At 48.4% G+C, this 14,840-nt stretch overlaps 1 long non-coding RNA gene across 1 annotated transcript; it reads right to left on the reverse strand.

Annotated features, from left to right (window-relative positions):
• Nucleotides 1–821: 821 nt before the first annotated feature.
• On the reverse strand, nt 822–14,232 carry LOC111771037 (uncharacterized). The gene is made up of 2 exons (XR_002804600.2): nt 13,924–14,232; nt 822–1,147 (listed from the first exon to the last, which is right to left on the reverse strand). It is a non-coding gene; the product is annotated as an uncharacterized lncRNA (long non-coding RNA).
• Between the last annotated feature and the right edge of the window lie 608 nt (nt 14,233–14,840).

Raw genomic sequence — 14,840 nt, forward strand, 5'->3', positions numbered from 1 at the left:
CACCACATTGTGCTGCTCTCCCTACTTTAAGGTCAACCAATCAGCAACCTTATTTCCCCCTGCAGCTTTATTTCCTCTTTGCCACGTAACCTGACTGTTCACAGTTTCCAGGGATTAACGTGGCCATCTCTGGGGGGCCATTTTCCTGTCTGGCACATCCAGTGAAGGGAGAAGATTTTACAAGTCCCATCCCATTTTGGTCTCCTCAACAACCCTGGGGGGTTAGTGGTGTTCACCCCATTTTAAAGGTGAGATTGAGGTCAGGATCACACTGACATCCAATAGTGGAGCTGAAATCCGAATCCAGGTCTATCTGACCCCACGGCCCACCTCTTCCCACCTCATCACAATCCTTTGAGACCCCCAAGAGGCTGCAGAGAGTGAGAAGTTATTCCATTCATTGATCACATTTGCGGAGCCCTCCCCACATGCCAAGCCAAATGCTGAGCACTCTGGAGGGATTCTCGGAGGATTAAGATGTGGGTTCCTCCTCCCGAGGAATTTATCATCTGTTGGGGGGGATGGGGGAGACGACATACCCCAATGCAGAGAGGAGCACAGCGGGGAGACGGGGTGAGGGGGACGAGAGCAATGGTCTCCTCGTAGCTGATGAGGACCCGGAAAGGGCTGGTTTTAGGCTGAAAATGCAGCTCCTCTGCTCCCTGGGTGGCGGTCGGAGCAAAGTGAGCCTCTGCTTTCTCATCTGTGAAATGGGAATAATGATATTAACCATTTCACACCTAGAATTGCTGCGAGGAACAAGTTAGATGATGTTTGTAAGCACGAGCAGGTGCCTGGCATGGTCAGAACTCAATAAAAACAGCTGTTGTCATTATTTTTATTGTCAGGATGCGGGTATAAGACAGCAAGATGGATGGCGCCGGATGCTTGCGAATGTATTCTTTCGAGAGGGAGGTAAAGAGCACTGAACAGGGACCCAAAGACCAAGGTTGGCGTCCTCGGTTGCTCCCGTGACGGAGGAATCTGGAGAAGGGGCTTCTGCACTCAGTGCCTTGGTTCCTTCGGCTTTGAAGGGGATGATAAAGACTGCGGCTTCTGGGTTTGTGCGAGGCTCAAATCAGATTAGGTAGACAGGGCCTTTGCAGGTCGTAAAGAGCCATTCAGCTGTAAGAGCTCATCTTCATCACTGCCAGGAGCAGAATGCGGACGGCGGTGACCAGTGTTGCCCAGGATGAATCACTGCCATATTGACCCAGTGACGGTCCAGGTGCCCGGGGCTATTGCTACCTGAGGCTCAGGGAGGTCAGGTGACATGGACAGTTGCAGAGCGGGGTTCTGGGACCAGGACCCCCTGCCCCCTGGCCAAGATGTCTGCTGCTCCTCCGCCTGCCCCAGCCCACTTCAGGGTCAGCCGAGCAATCCACTCTCCCTCTCGGAGCAGGCCCGAGCCCCCGAGCCCCAGCCTGCCACGGGTCATCCCACAACCTCCCCACCAGCGTGCCTTCGGAGGTCAGTACATCCTGTGCTTCTCACTGTATCTATCAGCAGTCAACTGCTTCTCCAAAGAACACCTGACCTGGAAGCTCAGTAGTCGGGACATGTGAAACTGGAAACTCCTCACCGTGGCCTTCAAGGCCCTCATGTTGTCCTGGGCCCCGCCCCTTGCCCACCACCTGCAGCCCCTCAGCCTTGGGAGGTGGCGCGTGTTCTCCTCAGCATCCACGGTCACTCCCCCTTCCAGGCCTCTACTTTTCCTCCCTCCCCAAAGGCCGTGTGCCTCCTACTGAAAAGGAGGGACTCTGAAGTCTCAATACCAGCCCCTGCACTTATTTGCTGTGCGCCCTTGGACCAGTTACTTACCCTCTCTGGGCTTCAGCCCTCTCATCTCTGATATGGGTATGTGATGATAGCACAATTGCAGGGTTGTATGAGGAGTGACTACGAGTCCGCCTCGCTGGCCTACAGCAGGGTCTGGCCCCCAGGACACACTCTCCAAGCTATTTACTTCACCCATGCCAAGGGCCGCATACACGTGCGGCCCGTCACAGAGGCCTTCTCTGAGACCCCACCTCTCACTCCCCTGCCTTGCCCTCATTCACCTACTCAGTAACCTTGAATGGAGAGCCTCCTCAGTGCCAGGCTGGGCTGGGCATCATGCAGAGACTCACAGGAACCAGGCGGGGCCCTCCTCCAGGCAGCTCTGAGGACAGAAGCCCAGCCTCTGGGCAGGAAGCTCCAGGAACTTGCTCCCTGACACTCTAGGGGCCTCCTTTCCCAGGGCCTGAAGGGGTCAGGCCTCAGCCCCCAGCTCCCAGGTGGCCCTGTGCAGACTTGAGGGGCAGACTGACAGCACACCCGGTGGGCACTGATGGCCGAAGGAACAGGGGAGCCTGGAGGGGAGTCTGGGTTCAGACTTAACTTTGCTCTTCTGGGGTTGCCCCTGTGCTGAGCAAGAAGCACGGCCGCTGGCCTCCTCACTCAGGAATGCAGAGCATTTCTTACCACCACGAAGGACAGGACGGGGCCAGGCCTACCCTCCCAAGCCCCAGAAGCATCCAAATTGTTTGCTAAAACCACAGCCCAGGAGAGGTCTGAGGGGAAACGTGAGGTCTGGGGCATGGGGGCGGAGACCCTGGCTGTGATTACCCTGGGGGGGAGGAGGAGCCTGCCCTTAGAAAGGGAAGTTCTCCTCGGGTGGATGGATGGTGGGGTGGCAGGAACAGAACTCTCCCTCCCACACCACAGTGCTGGCTCCCAGACCCCGAGGGGTGTGGGCGAGGGATGGGGGCCGGCTCGTCCTCCCCCTCTAGGCTCCTCACGGCCCAGCCCAGGTGCCTTCTCATCCCAGCTGCCTACTCCCTTGCCTCCGCTACGCCACCCTTTTCTCTCTTCCCAGATCTTCTTTGTCAAACGCCTCATTGGAGGGCCCCTATTGGCCGGCCCTGGTCTCAGGTATTTTGTTCAGTAACTATTACGTGCCAGGTGCTGCTCTTACTAGGCACCCTGTAGAGGGGAAAAGGATGCCCACAGGGCGAGAGCTACTCCTTATCTTCCGCTGTGTCCCCAGGGCCCAGCCCAGCCGCACAGCCAGTCAGATGGGCAGGATTTGACATAGCTTGGCCTGGCTTTTCCAGCACCTCGAGGCCCTCTCTCTCCCCCAGAGACCTCCCTGCATCCAGCGCTCTAGGCTATCCCCCACCCCTCCCCCTGGGCCATCCCCCAGCTCCGCTGCCTCCTATCCCCCACACCTGTGTTTGCTCAGCTGCAGCTGGGCCAGCACTCCAGCTCCGCTCTGCCCCGCCCACGGCCAAGGTCAGTTGACCAGCCTCCCTGGGCACCTGGGCCCAACACAGACCCCAGATGAGGGGCACAGACCTTCTAGCTATTCCTGGGCTGGCTCTCCTCTGCCCACCACAACCCCATTCTGAGTGGTCTCCCAAATACAGGCCCCAGAGGCCAATTTCCCTTGGCTCCTGTCTCATTCAGGGTTCACCCAGAGAAACAGAACCAGTAGGATACATATATTTTGAATGATTGACTGATTGTAAGGAAATGGCTTATGCCACAGTGGGAGCTGGCTAGGCCAGCCTGAGATCTGTGAGGCAGGCCACTGGGAAGGGCGCCTGGGTGGACCTCTCAAGCACAGGCTGCAGCTGCTGTCCGCAGGCGGAATTTCTTCCATTTCCAGAGCCTTGATCACACCTGCAAACTTCCTTTTGCCATTTAAAGTGACGTATTCACAGATTTCAGAGATAGGGAGGCCAATACCTTTGGGCGGCCTTTCCGCCGACCGCGGGCCTGGAGGGGCCACCATCTTTCCACATTCATTCATCCTCTCACTTTCCCAAGCATGATCCATCTAGGGGTTAGGCCTGTCCTGAGGGCTGGGGCACAACCGAGGCAGCCTCAGAAATAGGTGATGGTGATACAGAGACAAGCGACATAATGGAGGCGAGGTTCAAAGGACTTGGGTGACGTGGTGGGACGTGAGATATGAGAAGCGAGGAAGGGAAGACAGGAGGAGAGCGTCTTGTGGGGCCTCTACTCCTGGGGACCCTTCGCCCGGGGTCTGCGGGGACCGCTGCCGTGTTAGGGGGTGAGGGAAGCCAGGGCAGAAATGGTACCCTCTGCAGTCAGACTACTCCGACCCTTTATGGCAGGAGGGGAGGGAATTGTGTGCTATTAAAACAAACACAGATCTCCTAGGGAGTGGGAGGCAAGATTCCCAAGGTTTCTTAAGAAAACCAGGATGACCTGAAGGAGCTGTTGAGTGGGCCTCCGCTTCAGTTCCTGGACCCGCCCCCCCGCCTCTGTCCAGTCCTACCCGCTCCGGGTCCCACCAGCTCCTCTCACAGTTAGGGGTTGGGGTGGCTTGAGAAGCGCTGGTGGGGCCGAGAGTTTGGTCTGGAATAGAAAGACTGGGGTGCCTCTGCTCAGTCATCCATCCTGCAGACCTGGGAGGAGAGAGGCCCAGCCAGGCTGGCCCTGCCCAGGGGCACTCCCGAGGGTGGGGCGCTGCCGAGGGCCGAGTGGGTGGGGCCTATAAAGGCCTCCCCTGCCACCTGCCTTCTCGAAGGCCCCCCGTCTTGCTTTCTCGAGCTTCCTTCAGCTGCTAAAGTGCTGGGGACTCAAGAGAGGACCCGGGCGGCCTGTAAAAGCAGACCCTGGGTTGGAATCCAGGCTCCGACTGCTTACAGCTGAGTGAACGAGGGCGTCTCCTTTGCTCCTCTGTCATGATGGGGTGTCTCCTCCTCCTCCCTGGCTGACGGCCAGCGGCTCAGGAGAAATCCTGCCCGCAGTTACAAAGCCCCAGTTACTCAACCTCCTGCTGCCGTTAACCACTTCCGCAGCCCTTCGAGAAAAATCTCCAGGAAAGCAGCGACTGCCTGCCTGTTTACCACAGTGTACCCAGTGTCCCCCACAGGACCTGGCACGTGGTGGGAGCACAATAAATACTCCCTTTCCTTCCTTCCTTCCAATAACACACATTAACTAGTCTACAGGGTGGCAGGCAGGTCCTGGGCTGAAACGTAGGCCTTTCACTTTACAGCTGAAGAAAGGCAGAGTCAGAGAGGTGAAGTGACTTGCCCAAGATCACACAGCAGGTAACTGAGCCAATATTTGGACATAGTTCTTCTCCCTGACATTTTCCACTTGGCCCTGTGGGGGATCAGAATTGGCCACCCCAAAATGTGTCTCTTTGGTTAAGGACAAGAAACTCTGAAAGAAACTTTGAAACTGCCCCCCCCCCCCCACCCCCGCCCAAGGCCTTTGCTTTCTTAGACTATTTTTGGGAGTGAACTTTCTGGATCTTGTGAGGGCTGCTTCTTCTGTACTCTCTTTTGGGGATGTCTCTTGTGTCCATGGTTAAGCTGTAAAAGGCTTATTAGTTTGAATCGCTATTAAGATCCGACTCATCAGTGTGGCCAGATGATGGATCATTTAAGTTGGAAAAACCTCTAAATTGGAAGAAAATTTTTTTTCTCTCCTCCTTCTCCCCAAAGCCCCCCAGTACATAGTTGTATATCCTAGTTGTGAGTGACTCTGGTTGTGCTGTGTGGGACACTGCCTCAGCATGGCCCGATGAGCGGCGCCATGCCCGCGCCCAGGATCTGAACTGACAAAACCCCGGGCCACAGAAGGGGAGTGCACGAACCCAACCACTTGACCTTGGGGCTTGCCCCCCAAAAAAGATTTTTGAGAGCTCTCTTCATAATTGTTTTATTGGTACCTATGAAAAGACCAAATTAAAAAGAAAATACAAAAAAATAATGACTAGCCTTAAGACCCTGCCTCAGGCTGCAATTAAATTGAGAAAATGTAAAAGTTTTGATACGATTATAAAGGTTAAAATATTTGAGCTAATTTTATATAAAGAGGTTGTATCAACTTTGCCTGAGTCTGTCTTCAAATGGCTGACTGGGAATGCTTCTCCTATCCAATATTATAAGACCAAGGCCTATTGATAAAATCCTAAAGGAAACTATGATTAGAGGTAGAAGAGCTGATGGAATTCAGGTGAAATTTTGTGGAAAAACTGATATATTTATGGGCTTTATGTGAAGTGATGGCATCTCTTTTTGCCTGATTATATTATATTGTGTCGTGGGGACAGACGTTGCGTCTCACTGTGTCCCCAGCCTGATTGTAAGACAGCGTATAAATCTGTGCTTCAGACAGTGTTAATTAAACATACTGAAGGGAAGTCAATAGAGTTTCCTGAGCCCCCACACCATATTAGACAAAAACTGGAGGCTAATATCCGGTTCCAAAAAATAAAAAAGGTAGTAAAATTACGCCCTCCCCCCCCACCAAGGTAAATTGGTCTAGGGTTAAATTGTACACTTACAAAGAGGGCCTTTGTTAAATGCTTTGTGCAGACTTTTAAAGGCGTGGTACATTGTCCTAAAGTGTTAAAACAACAGGTGTAGAGTCTTTGTGTATGTGTGTCTATATGTATGTGATATATGTGGGACTTTTTACCTCTGGATGACATGACCAAAATTAAGAGCTGTACTTCACTGTCTTAAAGTAAGCTCTTACATAAACTATTTCTAAATGTAAAAGAAATTAACCCAAATGTCTTTCAAGTTAACATGATATGAAATAATCTTTAGTAAATGAAAGCTTGTTTAAGTTTGTTGGTTTGATTAAAATAGACACGTCCTCAAGATTACCAATACTGGATATGATGCAGACATACAGCCCAGGTTTACTAGTCAAATGAGCTCATGTGATCTCTGTCAGCAAAAATAATAACTTAAAATGATAGCTAATTTTGTATAATGTCTCATGAAGTTTTCGTGGGTAAGCTAAACATAATTGTTGGGAGCAAGCGATTTAAATATAAGTGAGATAAGAGTTGATAGATAAACTTTTAGGAATAATTATAGTTTATGACATGTGTACTTAAAATAGCTTCCAAAATCTCTTGGGTAACTTGAAACCCTGAAGTTTTGCTAGGATAAATTAAATGATAAAAATTCACTAAGTATCTAGATCATTTCCAAATAAGATAAAATACTAAAACATTAATTGCTAAACCTGTCTAAGTTTACCTACTTTTGTCTTATTACAGAGAACCAAAAATTGTTTGGGTCCATTCGTAAATACATGTCTTGTATTTTATTAAAAGATTGTACAATGAAGTAGCATGTTTCTAGAAATTATGAAAATGTTTATAAACTTACTGAGCCACAGAATGCTAATGTAAAAGGTAGTTTATGATTGCTTGCTTCTTAGTTTTCACTAAAATTAAAGTCCATAAGGGTTAAGAATTCTAATTAATATATGTAATATATTTGTATTCAAGGAAAGTAAGATGTAAAATGTATGTTTTCAGTAAAAAAATTTTTTTTATTAAGAAAGATAAATTTGTCCTAAAGTGCTAGAAGGAAAAAAAGAAGGCATGGGACAAATCTGAATGTAAAAAGAAAGTTATAGAAGGTTTGTAAAGAGAAATTCTGAAAAAAAAAAAAAGAGTTTTGTACATAGTCAAGTTGGCTAAGATTGAAATGAATTTAATTAAGTAAGTTTTAATATCAAAATTAAGCTAGTGCAAAATTAGAATTTGTTTTTTCCCCTCTTTTAAAAGGATAATTTTCTTAAACTTTTAATCTGTTCTTGGTAAAGAAATTATATGTTTTATCAAAATAAATTTCCTGTGTTGTTTTTATCAGGTCTTTAATCACAGGTACTAAGGTTTTTCTTATAGCTATTTAATTCTCTGCATTCACCTGAAAATCTTTAATTGTCACCATGGTTAAATGGATAACTAAACATTGTTTCATAGGGATCTGTGATATTATGTTGGTAAATACTATTGATATAATAAGTGTTTTTTAAAAAGTATATAACATTCCTAAAGTTCCTGATCTGTCCTGACTGTCGGTCATAATTCTAGTTATTATCTTGAAATGTTGTATGTCACAGAAATAACCAAGTTTTTTTGTCAATTGCCATTTTTAGATCTTTTGTCAATTACAGACAGTTATTGTTGTACTCTGCTTTTGAAAATATGTTTCATCTTTAGAGAGTTTCATGGAAAGGACCCTGACACTTCCTGTGGAATACGGGTTTCTGATAAACTTTCAGATGATAAAACTGAACTAGGTTAAAAATTACAGAACTCTAATGGAGAAACTGATGACTTCATGAAACTGCTAATGGAAGATCAAGATCAAGAGTTGATTGCATGGGAATTAATGAACTGAGGAGGATGATTATAATTTTTATGACTTTTCTTTTGAGATAGGCTGATTTATAAAAATGTTTTGGGGGTCGGCCCCATGGCTGAGTGGTTAAGTTCACACGCTCTGCTGTGGTGGCCCAGGGTTTCACTGGTTCGAATCCTAGGCACGGACATGGCACCACTTGTCAGGCCACATTGAGGTGGCATCCCACATGCCACAGCTAGAAGGACCTACAACTAAAAATATACAGCTATGTACAGGGGGTTTGGGGAGATAAAGCAGAAAAAAAAAGATTGGCAACAGTTGTTAACTCAGGTGCAATCTTTAAAAAAAAAAGTTTTGTCTTTTCAGATTTCAGGAAACCTTTTTCTTTTTTCTCTCAAGCTAACTATGACTTATAGCAATTTGGTAAATTATACTTTTGTAAGCAGATTTGAGATATTTATATTTTTCTCCCTACCTGATCCTTCCAGAATTTGAAAACTCTTAGTGAGTGATCATTGTATTTTCATGGCACTATAGTTATTTACATAAGTTCAATAAGAATCTGTTAACCTTCTAACAGGACAAAATTGGAAATATTGATTATATTACCGAACATTGATTATATTACTTTGACTGGAATGTCATATTTGAGAAAAATATATAGACTCAGATATGACCTGACAGCTTTTGAAAAACAAAGATTGGACTTCATGAAATAAAGCCACTTGAAAATATTGGCCTGGTACCTGACTTACAGGTTTCCCAGCAACCTTACCAGGTGAGTAAAGCAGGTCACTTCTCTAGCAGGTGCAAGGAACCTCAAAATACTTTGGGGAACCTCAAAAGAAGAGAAGAAGTCACCCAAATCTATAGGTATTACAGGCCTTGTCTGATGACAAGTCCTTGGCTTAGCCTGGCCTCAAGAGGCCTTTAAAGTTCAATCTGAGATTCCTGATGAAAAGTTCCAGCAAAGCAGATTTAAAAGAGCTATATGATCAATGGCTATTCTTGCTGTATTAAAGTAAATAATTGGGCCAAGTTTACTGAAACTAGACTTACTTTACAAAGCAATTAGTCTTAATTTGGCTATATTTGGTAAAAATGAGGGTTATTTTATTTTATTTTATTTTATTTTTTTTTTTAAAGATTTTATTTTTTCCTTTTTCTCCCCAAAGCCCCCCGGTACATAGTTGTGTATTCTTCGTTGTGGGTTCTTCTAGTTGTGACATGTGAGACGCTGCCTCAGCGTGGTCTGATGAGCAGTGCCATGTCCGCGCCCAGGATTCGAACCAACGAAACACTGGGCCGCCTGCAGCGGAGCGCGCGAACTTAACCACTCGGCCACGGGGCCAGCCCCAAAATGAGGGTTATTTTAGAGAGAAAAATTATACATATTAGATTCCAATTCTGTTAGTTGTCTTTGAGGTTTTGTTTCCTACCTGTAAACTGGACTGGATGCTGAATTCTTCTAGTCTCCTGAAATATCTGGCTACAAACTAACATTTTCAATTTTTTCCATCATTTTCATTTGAAATCATTAAGGACTGAAACCACGCCTGCTCCTGAAGCCTTGCAGACTGAAGCTGGATAACTTGATATAAACTTAAGCGAGATCACCACGATAGCATGCCTGTTGCTGAGTAAACCTCTCAAAAGGGCACCTGAACATCTGATGACATCATCAGAGACATTTCAAACTACAAAAGATGCTTTGACCCTAACATCTAGAAATCTTCTTCACTGGCTGTCCCCTGGACTCAGAAACTGGTTTATAATTTGCTCTAACCATTAACCTTGTTTTTCTTTTTATTCCTATAAAAATGTTTCTTATTAAATACCTGATTGCTTGCTTACACAATACAGGCCTAACTACAGGCAGGTAGGTGGGAGCCTACCTGCATCACCACCTCCTGAAATAAATTTAATTGCACTGATCTATTATCAGGACTAAGAAATGTGTTCAGTGAGATGAAACAATCTACCAACTCACCTTTGGACTATGAAACTTCTTAAAGTTTCAAAGGCAGAACTGGGGGGTGGGGAGGGGTCAGAATTGGCCACCCCAAAATGTGTCTCTTTGGTTAAGGACAAGAGACTCTTAAAGAAACTTTGACCTTCCCCCAACTGCCTAAAAGAATTTAAGATAGAATGCTTGTCCCCAGGACAGGCCATCACCATAAATAACTCTGGCTATCGATAGACTGTGAGGGTCCTTGCTAAGCCCACTCTTATCAAAATTCTGTCTACCAAACATTTACTTTTCCATTTCCATGTGAACTGCCTTCCTCCCCTTTGAAGTCCCAAACCACTACCCCCAACGTCCTCCTTTGTCTTTAGCTGGAGATGGTATTTAAAGTGGCAGCTTTGGCCATTCTGAGTGAGTTACTCAGACTTCCTGGGTTTCTCCCATGTATACATATTATTAAACTTTGCTTGATTTTCTCCTGTTATTCTGTCTCATGTCAATCTAATTCCTAAACCAGCCAGAAGAACCTAGAGGGTAGAGGAATTTTCTTCCTCCCCTACAACCCAAAGTGTCAAAGTGTGGAGGTTTGGAGGCAAGGGAGTGGAGTGATGTATTGGGGAGGTCGCCAGAACAGCAGGAGATGCACTGGAGAAATGGGCTGGGGCAGGGTCATGACGTGCGTCAAAGGTCAAGCGAGGGACTGGTGAGGGTTGCCCTCATCCCGTGGGCCACAGTGACCTGGAGTTTGTTCCTGCTTTGGGCCCTTGTAAAACTAAAGTGGTCTCAGGGAAAGGGCTTGTCACAAGCACCAGTTTTCTTACCTAAACAATGGCACAAACACATTGACAAGTGTAATACGCCCAGTGGAAAGAGTTGAGCCTTGGGGTCAAACATCTCTGGGTTAAAATGCCAGCACTGCCACATCATAGTTGGGGGATCTTGGCAAATGATGACATTGTTTATCTTTTCTGAGCCTCAGTGTCCAGCTAGGGGAAATGGGACTTGTCACACTCATCTTGCAGGACCCCTGGGAGGCTCAAAAGGGGCATTACGTAAAGCACCAAACAAGTATATGCACCTGACAGTGGTAGCTGTTATTGTTATTATATTATTATTATTACCATTAGTGGGGCCTTCTGGGGTTCAGACCTGGGGCTGAATACCCCCTGACTGAGGAGCCAGGGCACAGGTGTTCTGTGGGCTAGCTGCTCCCCACAAGAGAACTTGGAGCCCTTTGCTCCTGGCTTCCCCAGTGTCTGTGTGTGTGTTCCAAAAGCTTAGTCTTAGAGCAGCTGCTCTTGAACCTCATGAGCATATTATACTTAGCAGCATGGGAAAAACTGGCTGGGAGACAGGAGACCCAGGGCCTAGCCCCAGCTCTGCTCCGACTTGCTGTGTGATCTTGCGTGAGTCATTCCCCTCTCTGGGCCTCAAACAAGGCAGGTGGACTGGATGACTCTTAGGAGCCTTTCATTTCTTATCGCAGTAACTGAGGTCTGGAGATGGAAATCCAGCACCGGGCCCAAACCCTGGTGCGTGTAGAGTCCAATTCAGAATAAGGCCGGGGAACAGATGCCTGCCAGGTCCAGGTGCCCGATTCCTGAGGCCCCCAAAGACCTAATCAGAAGGAGTTCCCATGCAGTATGGTGAGGAGGGCCAGATTTAAGTATGCTCAGTTAAGTTCAAATTTCTGATAAAGAAGAGGGTTTTTTTAGTATAAGTATGTCCCAAATATTGTATGGGGTAAACTTATACTAAAAAATTATTTGTTCTGGGCCCGGCCCATGGCCGAGTGATTAAGTTCGCACGCTCTGCTTTGGTGGCCCAGGGTTTTGCCAGTTCGGATCCTGGGTGCAGACATGGCACCGCTCATCAGGCCATGTTGGGGTGGCATCCCACATACCACAACTAGAAGGACCCACAACTGAAAATATACAACTATGTACGTGGGGGCTTTGGGGAGAAAAAGGAAAAATAAAATCTTAAATAAATAAATAAATGAAAGTAAAAAATTATTTGTTCTTTTTCTGAAGTTCAAATAATTCAGATTTAGCTGGGTGTCCTGTATTTTATCTGACAATTCTAAATATAGCCAAAGAAAACCCATGAGGAAGCTCTCTATGTGCTCATGTGAAATGCTCTCAGAGATGTGTCAAGGGAGAAAGCAAAGGGAGGAACAGTGGGGATGACATGCTTCCCTGCATCAAAAAAGGAGAAAAGGGGTGCTGCCCGGTGGCATAGTGGTTAAGTTTGCACGCTCTGCTTCAGCAGCCCCGGGTTTGGATCCTGGGCGCAGACCTACACACCACTCATAAAGCCAGGCTGTGGCAGTGTCCCACATGTACAGTGGAGGAAGATTAGCTTAGCACAGATGTTAGCTCAGGGCCAATCTTCCTCATCAGAAAAAAAAAAGGAGAAAAGAATACAGGAAGGATGTATGCAGAAGCAACTGGAAACACAGGCAGCTTCTGGGGAAGGGCCTGGGGGGCAGGCATGGAGGGGCCCGGTGTGGAGACTTTTCACTGTGCCTCCTTTGCACCTTCTAAATTTTGTACCATATGAATATTTTATCCAGACCAAAAAAGTAAGTGAATAAGGAACATCATCAGGCAGTTTGCCCTGATCCAGCTCCCGCACCCTTAACCTCCTGCATTCTAGAAATACTCCAGGGCTTGTGTTATCCTTACCAAAATTCCTTTTGGCCTTGGACTCCTGTCTCAGCATTCCCCGGCCTGCAGGGGTCAGATGAGTCACAGCCACCCCTGGCCAGCTGTTTGCCATCTGCAGGCCTTCCTGGGGAAGAGCCCCTTCCAGCTGTGGCCTCCGTCTCTGCAGACTCTGGTGCCCCTTTCATATCTCTCTCTCTCGTCTCTCCCCTTAGACTGTAATTCAAGTGAATTCAACCCCCATTTATTGGGTGGGCCAGGCACGGTGCTAGGAACAAGGAAGACTTCCCCACAAGTCTGAAAGGGAGGGCTTACAAGAGCAAGGGGAGAAGTGTGGGGGTGGGAGGGAATTCTATATGTGTGTCTGTAGAGAGGTGGTGGCATCTGGGAAGACTTCCTGGAGGAAGTGGCACCTTGAAAGAAAAGTGGTCTTCTGAGCAGAACTGGGGAATTGATCAGCAGGTCTTCATGGAGCACAATGTGTAGAGCTCAGGGGCCGAAGGCAGAACAAGGACGCGCCTTCCCTCCAAGAACTTAGTGATGCAGGAGGAAAAACAGCACATCTCACCGACGCTGCAGGAACACCTCCAGCGGGATGTGCTGCATTACCATATCCAAGGGGACAGGTAGGGCTGCTCAGGGATCCAGAGGACAGCTATCAAGCTAGCGTGGGAAGGGCCTTTACACATCCTTACATCTCACTCTCATTTTTCAGGCCCAGAGAGGGACAGGGAATGGTCCAGGTCACACAGCGAGTCAGTGGCAAAGCCAGGACCAGAGCCCGGCCCCTGACTCCCAGCCCAGTGCTCTCTACACAGCCCTCACTGCCTCCTCCAGGGCTGGGAACTCAGGCTGGCATCAAGGAAAGCTTCCAGAAGCAGGCACTGCCAGGCACTCTGACCCCAGGCAGTCCTTTGGGAGGTGGCACAGATGGTGGCACATGGTGCGATCCCAGGAAGGGACCTGCATACTTTGTAACCTGGGGTGACATTGCCCTGGTCGGGCTCAGCTCAGAGCAGCCTGCAGGGCCACTGGGGAGGAGAGGCCACCTGATAAAGGTTGTCTCATGTAATCCTCCCAGTGGAAGCTGAGGTAGGAACAATGCCGGGTTACAGGTCAGCAAATGAAGGCCTAGGGAAACGAAGTGACTCACCCAAGGTCCCCAGGCATTGACGACCCAGCCATAGCAGTGCCCTGTGCCGTTTCCACGAGACCATTCTGTCTGCGCGTGGGAAGTCTGTCACCTTCCTGACAACACACACAGGTGTCCTCCAGACGTTCCTGGCAAGGCGCCTGAGCCCCGCCATGAGCTCTTTTTCTTCCTGGTTACCCCAAACATCCCCTTAAAAGGAGCAGGTAGCCCCTGAAGGTATTATCAGCCATTTCTACCTGAGTGTAAGTTAGTTATCAGACCTTGAGACTAGAGCCGAAGGCAGGGCCTTGCCCCAAATGACACATGACTGGTGAGGAGGGAGCAGTCCCTGGGTTTGGGCTGGGCCCGGGAGTGGATGGGTGGAGCTTTCCCTGAGGCCCCTGGGCCCTGTGTCCAGGTGGCACTGTGACGGGAGGCGCCCAAGGGTGGAGACACACGGTGATGTAGAAAGAGCACTGACCGGTTCCAGCCTGAGCTCCAGCACCTCCCACCTGCACGGCCTCAGGCACGCCACTCACCTGCGCGAACCTCGAGCCTCACCTGTGCAGTGGGGACGCTCCCACTGGATCCACCTGCAGGTGGGGTGCTTGAGAAGATGCTCCGTCCCAGGGTTGGACAGAGGGTGCCCAGAAGGAAGAGAAGAGGTGGCCTCCAGGGGCCAGGTCGGGGCTCGTGGCCTGAGCTCTCTCCGATGATGGCTCACAGGAACTCGGAAGTCCCCCAGTAGATGCACGATGACAAGTGCTTCCCTATAGGCCAGCCACTCTGCTCAGGGCTTCAGGGGAACCGTGTCACGTAACCTTCCCCAGAAGCCTGTGAAGCAGGTTATCCATCCCCCCATTTACAGAGGAGGAACCTGTGCAGACAGAAGCACGGCCCCCAAAGATGACCGTGCTCCAGTCCCTGGAACCTATGAA

This window comes from Equus caballus, chromosome 28 (assembly GCF_041296265.1).
Source record: "Equus caballus isolate H_3958 breed thoroughbred chromosome 28, TB-T2T, whole genome shotgun sequence".
Taxonomy (NCBI): Eukaryota; Metazoa; Chordata; class Mammalia; order Perissodactyla; family Equidae; genus Equus; species Equus caballus.